The following is a 20,364-nucleotide window of genomic DNA, read 5'->3' on the forward strand; positions in this document are numbered from 1 at the left end:
AAACTTCAATAACATTCTTCCAAACAGACTTATGTGAGATTTTAGAAGGGTAGTGTTGTGTTTATATGCAATTCTCATAAAATATGTTAAAGCCGTGAAGAAGTAAGCTGATAAAATAATGTTAAGTATGTTTATTGGGCTGTTAAAGAGGGTCTCCAGGAGCCCAAAGAGCAGTTTGTGCAAAAAGTCAAAATAGAAAAAAAACAGCAGTAGTAAATAATAATAATAAAAAGTAGTCATTATGGAGGATGAACAGTCCCTGTCATTGTCATATTTTCATATATTATATCATCGGGTTATTAATACTGATGCATTAATATTTAAGCACTCTTTTAATGTTGTAGCTGGTGGAGGTGGAGATCATTTTAACTACTTTATATACTGTTGGGTAGATTTATTCAAAGCAATACATAACATGTTATTTATATACTCAAGTACAGTATAAGTACGTTCAAATTGTACTTCAGTATAGTGACTTTCCACTGGAAGTTAACTGGATGTTCATTTCTGACAATACCAGATTGAAGTTTTGCAGGTTTAAAAGGGATACATAAATACACAAATACCTTGCTCATAGTACCTCAACAGCATTTCCTGAGGAACGGTAGAGCAGTGTATTGTAACATCATGTGTTATTATGAAAATCAGTGCTATCAGCTTGTTAAATTTGTGAGGACTGATGTGATTGTAATGTGCATGGCCCTTGTGTGTGATACCAAATAACAGTCTCTAAATTTCATCTGATTCCCATTGGAGCTTTGTCAGAGCCTGCAGTCTTCTTCTACTTGATCCAGAATAGATATATAGAGAGAGAGAGGAAATAGAAGGGATGAGCCTTCGCAGCTAGAAACTCATATCATCCTTCTTCCAAAAAAAAAAAAAAAAAAAAAAAAAAGCCTTTTTAATGGCCACATAGACTTAATCAATTCTTATATTTCACATGCTGTAAATGTATTAGTCCACTGATGATTACACTTCCCATGATGTCATCATCTGTTTTCATCAATTTTATATACGAGTTGATGACTGCTTTTGAATTTTGCATGTAGACTAAATTTAATGAAGCTTATGTTCATAAATCCGATGTTTTAAAAAAAGTGATCGTGACAAAACAATCACGCATTTAAATGTGGATATTTATGTGTAACATTCACACTCCGAGTTGCTGAGATTGGCCATGCAAATGGAAATAATGGCTGCTTAACAGTATTTAAAATGGTCTGCAATATTACTGTCTCTTTTCTAATCAGCCAGACAGAACTCATTTCTACAGCTAAAAAACATCCTCTCTCTTTGTCATCTTTTCTTTTATAATCAAAGATGAACACGTCCTTTTTCCCCCCCAACATGTAGAAACTCTGACCATGAAAATGTTCAGCATTAATCTTAATATCACTTAAGTGATAATTATTCTGCTCGCCATAAACCTGACTAACAAAATGGAATTCAATCAGAGCCTGCGCATAATGACAGTCATTATGAAAATAATGAATAAAAAGTAATAATGACATCCCTATCTGCATTCATACCTCTTTTTCTCTCGCATCTCCATGGTGATCTGAATTATTTTTTTTTCAACTCTGCATTCTGGCTGGCCCATGGCTGCTTTAATCACATTGTTTATGATAAACCAAGCGTCGTGTGGTAGCTCTGTGCTTGGACTCATTTAATTAACCACTTGAGAGGTGTAGCCGAGCCTACAGTCCAAGCGTTGTCTCCTGCAGTGGTGAGTGCGGGGTTATTGTTGCTGACCAGTCCATCTCTCAGCAGCTCTCTCTGTTGGCTCTTTGAAATGAGACAAGTCTCCCTCCGAGCAAGAATTTGCCTTTCTACCACTAATGTGAATCAACGCCTGACAATCAGGAACAATATAATTATGAGAAAAACATCTCACCAGGGTTGTGGAGGAACAGATTACACATGCTGGGATTAAATGATAAATCACTGGCTGCTCTAGTCCATTACAGCTTCTGAGTCAAATGCAATCAATTTGTGACAATATAATGTTTATTTAACTTTATATTCTACAGATTTACACATATACATTTCTGGATTCAAATAATTTAACAGACTAAGGATATTTTAAAGCCACATCTGCACCTTTTATTACTAAAATCATTATTTCTTTTGTATTTCATGCAGGAAACACAGTTTTAGTGTGTGCTCACGTTTGTATGTGAGCTTTCTTTCTCTCTTTTTTTTTTTTTTTTTTTTTTTTTTGTAGCTTCCGCACAGTAGATGTGTGTGTGGTGGACCATGTCCTTGAGGTTTACTCTTTTGATTCAATAGCGCTCCACATGGATGGACTCAATCAGATACCTCAAACCCAGTGAAGGGTGATGTTCAATGGAGCTGAAGTTACACTGCAGCAGCTCCTCAGAGAAAAGACGGCCTGGTTCTCAGACGATGTTTACATGTAAAGACACTACTTACCACGGTGGAAACCACGGAAAACCTGAATTTTAAGTACGTAAACATCATTTTGACGTGTTGACATGGAGCAGCACTGCTAAATTGCTTAATTGTCGTCACTGGCATGGAAACGTACTTTATGTTTGGGGACAAACAACATACTTGGGAATATGCAGTTTTCTACTTGTGTAGTTTTCTGATGGTTTGTTAGAGTCAATGCTACAATTAAAATAAATCCTCTTTGCCTTATTTTTTTTATTTTTCTACTGTCAAACCAATTTTAAAGCAGAAGATTCAAATGTGTATTTAAATCATCAAAGGCACAGCTCAGAGATCACATCATTTACTTATCCTAAAATCAGATTTAGAACAGATGTACAGCTTAAAAGGACTGGAGGGATTTCAGCAGACACAGCTGCAGATAGGTGGACAAATCTTTTCAGGATTCTGTCTCGTCTTTCCAAAACACTTAGGTGCAGTTCCTGAACAATACCTACGCAGGGCTGGCCAAAGAACTTGAAATGGCCAATAGGTTTCTGGCCTTAGAAGCCATTACTCCTCGAATACCTTGAGGATAATGAAACTGGGCCAGGGGAGAGCAGAGATGGAAAATTGTGCTGTTGGAGTGCACTGAGCCATTGCAAATTTCAGTTTGAACCCATAACACTATGGCCATGTGACAAATGATAGCAAACACGGCGCCTGAGCCACTCCGAGAAGATTATTATAGTCAGCTGAGTTGAAACTAAAACTAAAAAAAAAAAAAAAAAGAATGGTGCTTTTTTTTTTTTTCCGGGAGCTTTCAATGTTCATGTTATATTTGTGGAGTCATTATTATAGTCAAGAAGACAAGAACATATTTGTATTTCTGCAACAACCTGTCAGAGGAATAGTTCGACATTTGGGGAAATAGCTGTCTTGCTGAGAGTTACATGAGAAGATTGATATCACTCTCATATCTGTCCGTTAAATATGAAGCTTAAAAAAAAAACACCTACCAGCACCTCTGAAGCTCACTAATTATATCTGTTTAAGACATGTAAAGTTGACAAGTTGTATTTTTTTTCCTTTGGTAAGAGACAAGCAGGTGTTTCCCCCTGCTTCCAGTCTTTTAGCTAAGCTAAGCTAACGGTCTGCTGGCTGTAGCCTCATTTTAATGGACGGAGTCAAACTATCCGTAACGTCAAACCATTCCTTTAAGAGATTCATCATATGAGTAATTGGCAAGTCATGTGGGTGGTTTTTATTCTTGATCAGGGGACGTAAGCTCTCACTAAATATGATTTTAAAAGTTTCTCTCTATCACACCGTATCACACTGATATCATAATATCGATTTCCTCGGCGTAGGGAAATACATTTTGTTGCACTTAACAGCATGAAGAACCACCCAGACTATTTCTGCTGTGAGTCACGTCAATTTGTAGCAGTTCTATCTGAGAAATGAACATTGGCTGGGAGCAGACTTCCTGATTGGTCATTTTGAAGCAGAGAAGTACGTCTGCATGTCCTGACCTCTGCCCGTTGTTTCTTCATGCTCTGCTGTATAACAAGACCATCACACAGCACCGACGGGAGACAGGTCTCAGCTGCTCGCACTCTTATCAGAATGGGCTGTGCGGAGTGAGACGCCCCAAGGAAGTATCAGTAAACAACGCTATAGGGTTCCAGTTGCTATACGCTCAGGCGCTCATGCAAAATTCAGCACTTTGTATGTAGACTTAGATGCAGCCAAGGCAGAAGGCAGGGGTTATGTTTTAACTGGTGAACCTTCAGTACTTGACTATTCCCGCTCTAATTCTGACAGAAATGTTTGCAGATTTGACCTGAGAGCCTGAAACAGAAATATTAATTGCTGCGTTTATACGTGAAGAAATTCAAACAGCTGCTATTGCAGAGCTCCAGCTCTAACCAGTTATCTCTCACAGTCTCTCTCTGTCTTCCTCCCAGGTCCTTTAATGGTGTGATCGCCCTTAACTCCACTGTAAATCTCTCCCCAACGGCTTATGGTTCAAATTAATGGCCCTGCCATAAGTGTTTGAATTTCATGAATTGTAATAATACTTACATCACAAGACACATGAAGTCATGTCTCCCTCTCTACAGTGGAGATATGATACATTTTAGAGGGATGCACAAAGTGGTCCCCTGGTAGGATAGTGATGTATTCTAATAGACTGTGCTGGCCAACCCCCGGGTGCAGATATTCATGATTCATATTTGAAGGCTGCAGAACATTTAAATGGGACATTAAGTGGCAAAGAAGATTAAAACACTGTTGGCTTTGTGGAATAACTGGGACGTTCACTGGTGGGGTATAATGCCTCTTTTTCTTTTTTTTTTCTTTTAATGATAACTGTGTGTTCTGAGCACTCCACATATCTTAAAGTCAAACTGAAATGTGAATTATCATCATTTTTTGTGTAAGGTAATGTAAACTATAATTATACTGAAGCTATTATGCATATTTGTGTTCACTTTTCAAAAAGGATGAACCTATTTGTGGACATCTTTATGGAAACGGCATCTAGGTGTCAAGCCTCTGCGTAGGTGTTTCCCGTTGTAGCAGTTGACTGACATCTGAGGGCCGATGTTGTTCATCCTACAAACAGTGAGACAGTTTTTTCTTACTTTTCAACAAGTCCACAGTTTTAGCTATCAAACGTCCATCTGTGAAGTTTCAATTCCACTCAGGAAGTTGAAGCTAGAGGGCTAGCCTTAGCTTGCTAGCATTAGCTGCCTGCCTCTCTGTAATGGGTCCATTTCTGGTGATGGCAAATGACCAGAACTCACAGCAAAGGGTAGTTCTGTAACCTCAGCACTCCGTATGTCGCCCTGTGATTTCAGTCACAACAACACAGAGTAATGTACATGCCACAGCCATGGAGTAAGATAGGAGTGCTAAAATCACAGATGCGACTAGGTGGCGGCTAACTTTAATTGCATGTGTGTCCGTTAGAATTGAAGCACAAACTATTTTATTGCACCAATTAAATTACAGCACCAATAACAAAAAATCCCACCCACATAGAGAACACTGACGTAGGGGGGGTTGTCAATGCAGAAAAATACATAAAACATGTCTTCTTTTTAATTACAATTTCACATATTGTACTTTTACTATTTACTTTACAATTTGTGTACTAAAGTGTACAAGTCAAAACAAACATCAAGAATATATATATTGATTTCTTAGCAAAAATGAACTTTAATTTCAGTTCCACAGTATAGAAATAAGCTGCAAATAATGTTAGAAAATGTAAAAAAAAAAAAAAAAAAAAAAAAAAAGTAATCTGTCCTAATGATCTTACAACTTTATCCAGCTATTATTATTATAGGTGCATGTTTTGTGACGATGAGAGCGAGGGCGTGATCGTGTGTGACACAGATGTGTATGTGTGTGTGGTGGAGCAGGAGGACAGACTTGATGATCCCCTGTCTCCTGGTGACTGTGTGGAGCCAGCCAGCCGTGGCGAGGCTGCCATAACTACCAGTTGAGCTCTGTCAGGGAGATGACCCACTCTCTATTCAACAAGACCTGCCACCCTGACAGACAGACGGACAGAGAGCATGACGGACAGAAAGACGAGCGGGCAAGAACGACAAAAGACACACACAGCATGTGAATATTTAAGCTCTCGACAAAATCCGAGAACAAACCGCCTCGCTCAAAACATGTGAAAACAGGAATAAGCCGTAGGTGTAATTGGACTGCAGCAGCACAGGTCAGGAGTCAATGGTCTTATTTGAGGGCTAACACCATTTAAGACTAATTTGAGACTATGTGTTATTGTGCCTTTAACTAAGTTTCTAACCTGATCTGTACAGAGGTTCATTGTGCTTTTAAAAGAGACCTGCTGCCCTGCAAAAGGCCACCTAATGGTTTTTCAAACCCACAGTATTACTTTAATGTACTGCAGATCAAAGGATAAAACAACCACTTCTGCAGATAGAGGGGGGAAAAAAACTGAAGTGCAGGGAAGATTTTAGATTTTCTTTATGAGAAGTCCATTTGGGTTCTCACTGTTACGAATGATTATAGTCTCACGAATGATTAAAAGGCACTTAAGCAAAAATCAAAGCTCATTTATTTTCTATCTTACCTCATACAGTTCCCAAACAAAAAAAAAATACTGTGTATTTTGCACACACACACACAGTTACTGTAGCGTTATTAAAAACTATTTTCACACTTCTGGGGAATTTATGGGATATAGGATTTTTGTTGCATGTAAATACAGTTTTGAGGCACAAAATAAAGCACTATATTATAAAGACTTGTACAGTATTAACCTTTAATATATTTAGTGTAATGAGTGCAAAAGTAGCAAACAGAAAGTTATAGCAAATATGAATGTTTTCACTCTACTATTTGAATTCTTCGTACAAATGTTAATTGGGTTTCTCATTATAAACAGGATCCATGTACAGTATGTGTATGTAGTTGTGTTTGTGTGTACTCAGTCACTGTTGCTTCAGTGTACCTGTGCAGAGATGTGTGCATTAGTCCATTCATTTTGTCATTGGTGTTTGTGCGAGGGCAGGGAAGTGTGTAAGTTGCGGGGTCAAGACCCTGGCTGGAGGCCTGTCCCTGGAGAGCTCGCCTCCAGCGTGGCCAACTAACACTACAAACAATTAAAAACCACTGCTGCCTCCCCCCAGGGCGTTCGGCTTTATCCAGCTCAGGTCGGAGAAATCGCTGCTCTGCGCTGCACAAGATTCCAAACTAAACCCTCGGTATCTGGTCTATGCCGGGCAACGCCGAAGATGGAGAGGCAGAATCGATACGGCTACAGCCTGTGGACCAGTGTGGAGACAGGGGGCTATTATTAGGACGTCCTTTCTTTACCACCTGAGCCACTTACACACTTAGGATAGTCACACACACACACACACACTTTTACATTCAACTCTTCCTCAACTACACAGCGGTCAAAAGAGCTTACATGTAAGAGCAAATGGTGCTTGTGGGGAAACAGACGTGTTATTTATCCTCCAGAATTATTACCACAGACAAGCCTCATCCTGTAGCAGCAGTCCCAAATATCCAAAATCAACAATATGTTCCCTCTCTGCAACTTAGAGTTCACTTGAGTGGAGGCAAGACTGCTGCAAAATTAATCACAACTTCAGAGTAAACAAATAATTCAGGCTTGTGGTCCTGCTTGATGCAATACAGACAAGTCAGCTACAAAGAGTGGGCCTTACATCCAGAGCGACGTCTGTTTGAATTAAAGGATCTGGATTTATTAGTGGAGCGGACACTGTTAGCGTACTGGCCAGCCAGTATGATAACCAGTCAGCCAACCAGTTATCTCCCTAGGCATATGCTGTGTCCACTGCTCCAGAGCCCCGCTGTCAAAGCCATTGTGAATCCTAATGATCACAGTGCATCCCAACCGCTCAACAAACACACACACACACACACACACATAAACACACACACTCCCTGGTCTTCGCTCCAGGGGTCCTGACAAAACAGGAGACGGCGGGGACTCGTCAGAAGACAGCGCTGCCGGTGTGCTCCACCTGCTCACTGATTCTTACGCCTGGAGGAGCCTGAAGGCACTGCCATCACACACCCTCCCTGTCCATGGCACACACACACAAATCGATAGACACACACATATGCCCACATACTTACAGACACACATAGATCCACAATGCACATATACACCCAACACCCCTCATCTCCTACTTGCTTACCTCCCACCTCTTCCCTTCCTAGCATCCTTTCCCTGGCGCCCCCTCTGATTCGACCCTATCCATATCCTGTTGTTTGTCCTCCCTCCCTCCCTCACCTCCTCCTCACCCCCAGCTCTCCTCCTCCTCCTCACCCCCTCCCACTGCAGAATGCATGAAACAACATACACACACACACACCTACACACACACCCTCACCTGTCAGGTAACATCAGAGAAGGGAAGAGTTGAAGAGACGTGACAGCGTGCTGAAGGAATCGTGTGCCAGGAACACAGACCTCTCTCCGTTCACCTCTGCTGTGCTGGAACACAATGAGCTGCAGCCCCTCACCTTTGTTAAGGATCAGACCTGTTTGGAGAGTGCTGGAGAACCTCCAACAGTCAGAGCAGTGAAGACACACTGAGGAGAGGAGGTAATATATATTCGAGTGTTGAGAAGAAGTTTTGATAATCAATAGGCACAGAGAGTAAGTTAGAGAGGAAGAAACAAAGACAGAAAGAAGGAAATAAAGCATGGGGTAGGGAGGGCCAACACATGCAGCCCGAAGGCCTTTTCACTATCCATCAAATTCAACAAGTTGGCCCGAAAACTTGCAGCTGCCATATGTGGTGAACCATTTACACAGAGAAGTCCAACAAGTCAGCAGAAGCCTGCCAGATCATTTGCTAGAGACAAAAATCCACCATGAAAAACTTCAGCACTGTTTGAAAAATAGCTAATAGTGATGGACTTTATGTTTCTGGTCCATTTTTCTTAACCGGTGGTGTGTCTTTATTTTTATAGATATGGAAAAGGTGCCAAACATGGACAAGGTTACAGTATGTCATGTTGATGTGTTTTCAGTAGTGGAGTTTGAAAGACATTTTTCAGCTGTCAGTTGCTCAGAATCAAAGAGCATGTGGGTTCTTAAAAGCTCTATTATTGCGACAATATTCAGCAATCACATAGAAATCAATTTCTCCCACTATGTACAATAAACCAGTCAGTCAGTCTTAGAGTTTTGACAAAAATCCATATTAGTTGTACTCACATTTTCATCTTTTGATTATTATTAGTTTTAGTCAACAAAAATGTAAGACATTTCAGTCTTGTTCAGGGAAATTTTAGTCTCATCTTTATTGAGCATTTAAAATTGTGTAGCCACACAATACTAAATGGCACAAGTATTTGCTGTCTGGATTTAGCTTGAAATAAGCAGATAAAATAGAAATGCAGTAATATTCATCAAGTAAAAATTTAAAGAAAAATTTGGATGGTTGACAGCTTACATTATTCCTGAACTAATTTCTTCCCAAAAACTACAAACAGAAGATAGCTGAAAGTAACATTACCATAAAATTCACAACCTGTGATCATGTCGCGTTAGCTTACCTTTTCATTAATTTTGGCATGCTAACCTGCATGGACTCTTTGTTCCAGCTGTATGTGTGTGGCTGCTTCTTGTCTGATTTTCTGTGGGTGATAGTGAATTAATTTAGACCGTAAATTTCTTAAATTCTTTCTTTCCTGGGACCAGTAACATAAGCTAAAGTTACTGGCCGAGACCTTACTGAAATGCAAGATGCTGCTAACTAGTGCAACAGGTCAAAAAGCTTAATCAACTTCTTTTTAAAGTGGCATATACTCTTTTATTATTCTATTACTATTATACTATTTTTATTAGTTGACAAAAATTATAATACTTTACTATAATAGTTTTTTAATTTTCAGTCAGATGTGTTCAATAGGGTTTTTAGAAAAGCATTCTGGGAAATGTAGGAATCAGGCTAAAAGTCACAGTTCAAGTAGACAGCCAAATGAAAGAAGAGTGGCTTTCTAAAAAGCAATACATAAATTAATGACTAATTTCTGAAATGCACATCACTGACTGACAATATCTTATATCAGAAGAGGTTATGCAGAGTTCTGAGTTCCCTCGTGTAAACATTACACGCACACCGAGTTCATGGTAACATCACATACAAACTTCTAAATAGTAGCAGGGCTGGTGAGGTGCATTTCAACATCTTTGAGGTAATTTTAAATAGATCACTGAAATTAATAGACTTGTCATTGACCCTGTGACAGACTAGTAACCTGAGGGAGTCTTCTGCAGTATGCTGGGGTAGACCTCAGCCTCTCATGACGCTGGAGAGGATTATGAAGAGAAAGAGAACTGCAATTTAAAGCTTTTATGAGGTTGAGTCTATCATAATCGAGACATATTTTTCAATTATTAGTTTTTATGACCAGATCTCTGTAGTCGCCTTACTGTAATCACCTTAAAACTAAACTTTTTCCTGACCTGAATGCCTCATACACAAAATTCGTGTTCACCAGTACAAACAACCGTGGCTATATAGTATGTACCCAAAACAGAATGCATGCAAAACTCAATGTATTCAATGAATTAGTAATATGTCTGCGTGTGCTGGCCTTGGGAGAACATCTCCTCTTTATAATTAAGCCACTGGCAGACTCGAGCAAACCTTAGCGCAAACCTCTGCGTCTCCTCCTGGTTTGAGAGGAATGTTAAAAGCCATTGCAACTAATTGGTTCCCCTGCCTCCTGTTTGTCATGGGAACAACACAACAATCAACGCCCTCCATCAACTCCTCCGGAACCGGGAAGTGAAACAACAGGGTGGTTGTCTCTTGTCACGCCAAATAGACTGACTGTCAGTCGGGCATTAGTGAAGACTGATGTTACACATTAGTCACTTACAGGGGGGATCCATTTCTGTTCATTGCCTGATCTGCCTCCTATTCTTTGTTTGCAGTGTTGGTTTGAGCCATAGCCAACAAAATATAGACTTGTTCAGTTATCATAAAACATAATGAATCATAAGCTCTTTGTTGATGCTCCCTGCAACTGTTTGATTAACTTCTCACACAGCAAATGTTTCTATTGTCTAACATAGTGTCTAATTTCTTTACTTCATTTACTTTGAAGGAGCACTCCAGCATTTATATTAAAGAGAAGCCCTCCACACAGATTTGAGGGGCTATTTGCAAGTTAGAGAATGTCCTCTTGAACAATAACTACCCATTTCTAGTGTTAGTTATCCTCTGTATCCATAAGAGCCATTTTCACCAAGGGGGATAATGATTTTGCTTCATCAGGAAGAAGTGGATCTTCTAAAAACAGTCATTTTGTTTCCACGTCTTCCCCCCCACCACCCCTTACACCTCGAGAGACGGAGCGGGCTGATTCTCTGCGTGAAGTGCCTCTCTACGCTCTCAAAACTTACATCATGCATTGTTTCACCGGCTGGCATGTTTAGCGGGCTCTTGGCCCATTTGGGTGCTGGATTGAGTGTGTGTAGGTTAGTGGGTGGGCAGCAGGAGTGGGTTCTCTGTGAGGGGCAGTAGATGCTGGAATTCCTAATAGAAGGTAATTGAAAATGAGCACTTAGAAGCCGTTGGCTGGTATTTTCCTCGTACATGAGGAAAGGCTGCAGTAATCATGTGCTAGACTCTGTTGTACTCAACATTCAATGGAAGGGCTCATTAGTGGATACTATGCATTATATAGGTGTTCAACATACATTTCACAGAAAGAGAAAAAATAACCAGATCATGCGCTCGCTCTAACAACTTTTTGCAGCCTGCTGAAGGATTTCCCTTGCAGATATTACACTGAACTCCTTTGAGGGTTTTATGTACATGTGCTGGCTTGGCTTGAGTCAGTTTGACTCGTCGCGTCAGCCCAGTGCAGCAGGGATTTGCATCTCCGTTACAACCCGCTTGAAGGGTCGATGACATTTAAAAGCAGCGCCCTCTTTAGCACGATTTACTCAAGTTAGTCTAGCAAAGCTGCACCATTGAATCATTTTAGCCATTCAAGTTAACGGAGGGTTGAACCGGAAATTAGCGGCTCGTCCTTGAATGATGACAAAGGCCATCTGACATTTCTGCAACCCGTTTGGACGAGGGTCGGGTGTGCTTTGACCTGACTTCAGAGATGGTCCATCTCAGGTGCGACTCTGTGCGTTTAAGCTGGTAATGGAAAGGCAAATCAACACGGCATGGTTTGACTTGGCATGGCCAAAAGTGCCAGTGGAAAAAGGCTACTTGTCGCTGCTGGGCAGGGGGCAGCAGCCTTGAAAGTTTTACTGAAATGTGACAAAATTCAACGAGTAGGTTGCTCAAGGAGAAAGAACCTCTTCTTCAGTATTACTTTCTCCTGTCTTTCTCCATTGCTTTCAGGACAAATGGTACTCTTAGCCTTAGCTACTTTTGCCACCCTCTGATAGATTTGAGCAGTCGCTATAGGCTTTCAGCGGATGCTTCACACAGATTAAGACCTTGTCACATTTGTGCAATTTGAAAAGCAAAAAATAAACTCTTTTAAGAATGCTGATTATGAAGTATGGTTACTGCACTGAAGGACACGTTGTCAAGAGAGTGGAAGATGGTGAAATGGTCAGAAAATTGTGCTGAATGGCAAAATAACGCTTCTATTTGCCTCCATTGTGTTCTATGAGGGTGTGCAGATACAAAATCTATTTAGAGGGGTAACCTTGGGAGTGGAAACAACTTGATTTAAAGAAGAGAGACACAGAGAAAAAGAGTAAGAGACAAGAAAGGAGTTGCCTGAGAGGTAGAGCACACAGTCAGAGGTCACATGATCCTGTTCCAGTTCTGATAATCCACACATTTAAACGGTTCGACAGCGATGGAACTGAAATTCTATAGCCATCCGCCTCACTCAATCAGCCACAATATCTTGCTCCAGCAAACAGAAGCTGTGGTGCTGCCGCTTAGCACCAGGATAATGATCAGATTAAAAGCTTTGACTGGTGAGACTTGGACTAATGCCAGGTGATGGGAGCAATTTGCTGCCCAATCAGCTCCAAACGAAGGAGGGAGAAGTGCACCATTGGCTGCTGACAACAGCAGGGAGGGGTTATGGGGGCTAAGAGAGAGGGTTTGGAAGCATCCCAACCCCAAAAAGCAGCTGGTGATTCAACAGTTCCTATTGTCAGATTCCATTACATCCCCCCATGTCTTTGTCTTTCTTTCCCTCTCGCTCTATGTCTCTGTCCCTCCCTAATCAAGTCCTTTCCCTGTCTTCCTCACTTTCACTCAAAAAAAATGGATGGTCAGCAGAAGGCCTTTTCACTGAAGAATATTTCTGTGTTTGGCTTCAGCCACGTATGCACGCACACGCGCGCTCACACAAAAGCCTACGCAAGGTGCAAACATAGAAAAGACACACACAGAGCAAGGTGAAGGAAGAAATAAAGAGAAGGAAGTGGGGGTGAAAAAAACAAATGGTGAGCAGACACTGAGGAGATGTCTTTGTCAGTGAGAGAAAGACATGAGTGGGCCGGCGCGCTAATCATCGATCGGATGATTAAGGCAGATGAGGAGGGCTTTTTCCCCCAGTGAAGGATCTGATTGTTGGTCTCCTCCCGCCTGGTGTCCAGGGAGCACGCCGGCGGCAGCAGCTCAAGATCAATACACTCAATCACGGCTGAGAGGGGCAGCGTCAGTCACGCTGTGCCAGACTATTAGAACCAAGTAGGCAGACAGTGAATAACTCCATGCTTCCCTAGTCCCACCTCATACCAAAGGGGGATGAACTGCCTGGCTAGCTGACTGGAATGTGTGTGTACATGTCTGTCTGTGCATGAATGTGTGTAATTGTCACACCTGCTTCTTCTGTGATTAAAGGAATAGTTTGACATTTTGGGATATACGCTTATTCCCTTTGTTGCTAAGAGTTGAATGAGAAGGTTTATAATATTCTTATGTCTGTCAGCTAAAAAGCTACAGTCGGGAACTGCCCGTTATTCCGAAACCTCAATAGTTTGAAAAATGTCCCATTGGACCAAAAGCCCATAGTCAGACAGCACAATGTCCTGAACAATAAAAGCTCCGAAGGCCTGTTGCTCCAAAAATACACACACTGGAGTGTTAAGTGACTGCCGGCCTTACAACTTTCCAGACTCTGTTAACATATTGCTCAGTTTAACAGATAACATATAAATCTTAACATAAATCAGAATGTATGACTTTGTATGACTCCTAAAGAAATACTTTTAATTTTGGCTGATATTTAACTTTAACAGCTCTTCTGTGAACTAAGTTAAATAACTTCTATAATGTGTGATTTCCATAAATCAGAGTTCGGCTTTGAGAAACATGACACCGAATTTAACAGAAAAACTTAATGAATTGTGAAAAGTCTGTTTGATAAGTTAATTTATATTTTAAATGACTGACGACGAGGCAAATAAAGTCTTCAGCTGTTTCCTAATGTTGGAGGACCTCTGTCATCTTTTTCCCTTAATATCTTAGTGTATTTTGATGTGCTTGTGAAAATGTAATGTTTTATGGTGTGATAACGCTGTGGTTAAGGTCTGGTAAAGATCATGGTTTGGGTTAAAATGATCACTTGCGCATGTATTTTTGGAGCAACAGGCTTTCAGAGCAGTGGGCTTTTGTTTTCGGGATAATGGGCCATCAGACTATGGGCTTTTGGTCCAATGGTAAGTTTTGCAAAATAATGGGGTTTCAGAATAATGGGTCGTAGGACCAATGGCATGGTATCCTACGGTCAGGAGATGGTTGGCTTAGCTTAGCACAAAGACTGGAAGTGGGGGAAAACAGCTAGTCTGGCTCCGTCCAAAGATCTAAACTGAAGTGCAGTTGTGTATGAAGTTGTGGTTTTATGGTGGAATATGTGTTGGACTATTTCTTGAATGGGCTGCTTCTCCCTGCCCCCATTCTTTATGATAAGCTAAGCTAACCAGCTGCTGGTTGTAGCTTCATATTTAGTGTACAAATGTAAGAATAGTATCAATCTTCTCCCTATATGAAAGAGAGTAAGCATATTTCCCAAAATGTGTCTTCCCTTAAAGGAAAATTCTGGTATTTTTCAACATGAGTCTTATCTTATAATTGCAGCCATTCTAACTTTGCCCTCTTTACCTGTGGAAATTCAGGAAATGTGACTGGCAAAAAGACATTTATTGGGGCTAGTGGTGTGAGCTGCAGCTCCAAAACACTTGTCTCTGAGTCCAAACTAAGGTAATGCAGAGGGTAGCCCCCTAAATTAGCTATTGTTGCTAACTGCATAGGGCTCTACCTACGGGGCAAGTTGCCAGCTAACGAAATTATCTGCCCATCTCCAGTAATAACCAACAATAATTACTTACTGTTTCATATACAGGATGATTCTATTCAATGGAGGTAAACAGATATCACAAAAATGTCCTAAAAAACTTGATTGCTTAGTAGTATTTGTTGTTACTAAGCTGACAATTCGGGTCGACAGCAACCCACAGCCTCACACATCAAAACAAACAGTTGTGCAGCTAGTTTCGTTAGAAAGCAGAAGTTCCCTTAAAGGACACAGATAAACTGTCCAATTCAAGTGCAGATGCTTGAACTGTGATGCATATACCAACAAATATATTTTATTCATATGTGAAACATAACATAGTTCGGATAAAAACACAATTCTTACTTTTTGAGTTGCTGTGAATCGTGTTTTGTAAAAATCAACAATTGATACTTAAGCTGTGCCTAGTCCTTGACAAAGTAAACATTCCAGCATTCCACCAGCTTCACTGACTTTGAAAATAAAACCGCATTATAACCGTTTATTTTACCATATCCTAGATTCTCAAGTCACAGCACTTCAAAATGTCACAATAAAAATATTTTTTCCTTTTTTCAAGTGAGAGAAAATAACAAATCACAGTGAGCTTTGCTGCTCTGAGGTGATCAGGTCAAAAAACCATACTGTACATGCAATCTAGCGCACATCTTTATCTTGCTCCTTGAAAACCTTGTGCGCTGATAGAAAAACTCATCCTGCCCCTATAGACGACATCATCCTATGTGGAGGGTGAAAGACTTGTTAGCGGTGTGAGAAAGGAGGAGAAGGAAGGATAGCACTTCACCGACAGCTGTGTCCCTGACAGACAATGGATGGCCCGGATCCATCTGGATGCAGCAGCCCTGGACCAACATGATGTATACATCTTCACTAGCCAATGGGTGCCATCAATCCCTCCTTCACCATGGTGACCGGGGGTGACAGCTAGCCATGGACCATGGTATCTATCTGTGAGTCCCAATTATTACCTGAGTGAACCAATTTGTACCATTTCTAACTCAATTGACGACATTCATTGCATAATGACATCTCAGCCAGCAAAGCAGTTATTAACAATAGACCAAAGTCTAGTAACAAGCAAATAAGAAAATCTCAGAGATCTACTAGCTGTCTTGTACATATCAAGCCTTCTCTGTCTGACCCTGCTATACTTCTCCTTGCACTCTGAAACTTACACTGCTTAATGTTAGATCTGTAGCTAAAAAAACGTTCATTGTTAAATGACACCATTACTGTTCACAAACTGGACTATATCCTACTGACAGAAACCTGGCTTGATCAAACAGGTAATAAGGAGCTGATTGAAACATCACTGGCTAAGTACAATTATGTACATTTAATTTGGGGTGGAGGGGTTATTCTAACAAACATTACATTAATGATAATACAGCTAATAAACTTATTAATACGTTAATACATTTTCAAAGTATATATTACCCACCTTGCCATCATCTTCATCATCAGAAAATGTTTCTAATGTTATGTCTCAGATCATTGATAATGTCGCTCCTGCCAAAACTATAAAGATATGTGGACCACCAAAAGCACGTTGGAGAAACAGTGAAAAAGTAACGACATGAATGGATAAAAAACAGATTACAAGTTGATTTTGAGATCTATAAATATGCACTTTACTGTAATAACAAAGATATGAAATCTGCCAGACTGTCCTACATTTCTCAATTGATTAACAATAATCAGAATAATTCCTCATTCCTATTCTCTTCAGTTGACAAACTGATTAATCACTCCAAATCTACCCCTCATGAGCTTATTCCTATGACCAAATGTGATGAATTTGCTGTTTTCTATCAGGAAAAAGTCTCTCATATTAGAGATAATATATTAATTTCTTGTAGCAATACATCTGGCCCCTTGTCAACCTCAAACCAATTTACTGCATGAGCTCAGTGTCTACATTCTCATCTGTTAACTCCAGAAATCTGGAGAAAGTAATTCAGTGTCTAAAGTCTTCCACCTGTTCTCTTGATTCTATCCCCACCCAACTATTCAAAACTGTCTTTCACTGCTTTATAAATGACATAGTAAATAATATTAATAGCTCCCTGCAGACTGGCATTTTCCTTGCTTCTCTCAAGCGTGCTGTAATCTCACTCTGTTGAAGAAAAACAACCTGGATCCATCTGCAATTAATAATTACAGACCAATCTCTAATCTTCTTCTTCTAAATAAAGTACTTTAAAAAGTTGTATACAAACAACTGGATGAATATCTTCAAATTCACAATATATACCATACATACCAGTCCAAGATCAACAGTGACTCACAGAGAATTTCCATTTTAGTATGGCTTGATCTCACTGCTGCCTTTGACACCATTGACATTTTAATTCAACGGCTTCATGATTCAGTCGGCTTAGCCTGTCCTGTTCTTTTCTGGTTTTCATCCTACTTAAAGGACAGGAGTTTTTATGTTTCAGTTGGTAGTTTCAAATCTACAGAAATCTCTGAAGTTCCACAAGGATCAGTCCTGGAGCCACTGCTCTTTAATTTATACATGCTCCCGCTTGGTATCATCATAAACAAACATATCTTACCATTCATATGCCAATGACACAGTTGTATGTTTCACTTTCCTTTGGTGATATCAGTCCTGTTAACAAACTAATAAACTGTATTGATGATATTAATTACTGGATGTCCAGAAACTTTTTAAAGCTGAATACAGACAAGACTGAGATGCTCATAGTTGCTCCTAAACTTCAGAAACAGGAAATGTATTCACACTTGGCATCGTTGTCTCTGAAATACAGTGAGCAAGTCAGAAACCTTGGTGTTATTTTGGATACTGATCTCAGTTTTGAAAATCACATTACCAATATCACCAGAACAGCATTCATATCTCAAACTGACTCTGAGAAATTGGTTCAGGTTAGACTACTCTAACGCTCTATTTGCAGGATTACCCAAACAGTCAGTAGGATGGCTCCAGCTCATTCAAAATACAGCAGTCACAGTGCTTACACGCACATTAAAATTTGAACATATTACTCCAGTACCGAAATCAGTTCTTTGGCTCCCAGAACAATACAGAATCACCTTCAAAATCCTGCTAATCGTCTATAAAGCACTTAATAGTTTGACTCCTCTGGCCTTTCAGGTCATCAGTTGGAAGTCTTCTAGCTGTGCTCAGTTACTGTGGTCTTGCTCTCTGGAACAGGCTGACTGCTGACCTGAGGTTCATCACAACTGTGTCTACATTCAAACGCAAACTCAAAACATTCCTATTCTCACAGGCTTATAGTTAATTACTCTGTGTGTGTGTGTGTGTGTGTGTGTGCCTGTAATGGTAGCACTTGTTTCTTGTACAGTTGGTTACATGTGCAGCTATGTGATAGGGCAGGGGTTTCTATTTGATTGTGCTGTGTTGAATTTTCTGGGGGATTTGGGGTGTTAATGTTTGTGTTGTGTTGATGTATATTGGGTGTATGCTTCATGCTTCTGTTCTTATATTTATATTGCTTATGTTACCTATGTTCTCATATTTATGCCTATATTTTCATATTTTAATTTTCAATGTAAACCATATTGAGCTTACTTGTAGTGAAATGTACTGTAAAAAATAAAACTGCCATTGCCATACCTGTACCTTCCTATTGCTTTACATCCCTCATATCTATCTACTGTATCTATCTAGGGTCTGTTTGCTTTCCGATCTATTCACCAGGTGTTTTGAATTCAATATTATCCTTTTTGTATATCCTCCCTTTGAGTTGAGTGTTTGCAGCATTCCTCTCTAATCTCTTCCTTTTTAAAAAAAATTCACAGGCAACCTTGTCAGCCGAGCAGTGGAGATGCAAAGAGGAATTGGAGGAACGGCCTTGCTACAGGACCATTCTGAATGTGTTAACAGCGCCGCTTCCCTTGAACTGTCACAACTTGAAAATCCACCGTGTTAAGAGCTTCACGTGCAGGCAGCCATGAATATCTGCCATTTCCATAGACTTGGCCACAGAGGCTCTTAAAAAGCACTTGTTGTAATACATGACCAATTTCCCGGCAGCGAGTGCAGGGGAGTATTAACATCTCCTCAGCCTGGTTCGGTTTAATGTGATGGAGATGTTATTAGAGCCATCACAGGCCCAAATGAATGGCCAGTGGAAGCGCCACAGCAGGAGAGAGAGGGGGGAACACATCGACCTTCGCCTTACCAAGGACAAGGACACTTGTGCTCGTAAAAAGGGGTGGTCCAATTGTTCACACCAGCCATGGCTGCTGAACCAAGCCTTGGAGCCAGGCTTACATGTTCATATTGCACTCTTTAGTCAGCTCGTATTCCAATGAATTTCTTTGATTCTCAAGTTTAAACATACCACTGATTCTGCTGAAATTTCAGCCTTGACTAAAATAAAAATTTAGTTTTACTTTCCAGTCCAATCCAGCATCTAATGACTACAAGTCTATTAAATACCATATTCTTTATATAAATACACCAATAAACTTCAAGGACAGATAAAATTGTGTGAGTCTGCTATATTTAATTTGCTATATTGAATCATTTTCTAATCATTTATAGAGATGTAATGCCTATGAAATCAAATCATTTAGTTGTGATGCACAGGTGTTCAGAAATGTTAATTCATATATGGTGGTGATTATGTGAAATTCCCTGTGATTTTGCACTTTAACTTGTGTAATAAAAACACTTTAATTTCTACAATCCATTTGATTAATTGTGGTGTCCTGCATTGTTGTGGCAAGCAATTCTCCCTGTGATAAGAGGTGCTCCTGTCTTTGAACAGTTATCCTGCCTCCCTGCTCCTTTGAAGTATAATTATTTCACTTTAATTAGAAGCGAATCATGCTTAGTAAACACAAAAACACAGTCTCTTCAGATTAATAAGCCGGGGTAATGCGTTAGGCACGGGGAGTTGCTTTGAATGGGCTTTGGCTCCGCTCCAATTTGGGCATGATTCTCATTGTGCAGCAGCTCCCAGCCTTGACGAACTGACCAGTGACTAGCAGTTGCAGAGGGGAGAGTGAAGATAAAGCTGAGAAGCAGCACAAGCCCATGTCCGACACTGAATTCTATTGTTTCAACACAAAACACATTGTTCTTTGTTGTCTGCTATTAATAATACATCGACCAAAATCTGTGAGTCAAATGTTAAGCATGGG

The 20,364-nt window shown here is 40.2% G+C and overlaps 1 long non-coding RNA gene across 3 annotated transcripts; it reads left to right on the top strand.

Annotated features, from left to right (window-relative positions):
* The first annotated feature begins 1,535 nt into the window (after positions 1 to 1,535).
* LOC137177173 (uncharacterized) lies at positions 1,536 to 19,906 on the top strand. Of its 3 annotated transcripts, none has more exons than XR_010925997.1 (3): positions 1,536 to 5,022; positions 15,933 to 16,175; positions 19,015 to 19,906. It is a non-coding gene; the product is annotated as an uncharacterized lncRNA (long non-coding RNA). The 3 variants fall into 3 exon arrangements; XR_010925996.1 differs by lacking the exon at positions 1,536 to 5,022 and adding an exon at positions 7,997 to 8,527; XR_010925995.1 differs by lacking the exon at positions 1,536 to 5,022 and having other exon boundaries at positions 8,534 to 16,175.
* Positions 19,907 to 20,364: the final 458 nt, after the last annotated feature.

Source organism: Thunnus thynnus, chromosome 24 (genome assembly GCF_963924715.1).
Source record: "Thunnus thynnus chromosome 24, fThuThy2.1, whole genome shotgun sequence".
Classification (NCBI taxonomy): domain Eukaryota; kingdom Metazoa; phylum Chordata; class Actinopteri; order Scombriformes; family Scombridae; genus Thunnus; species Thunnus thynnus.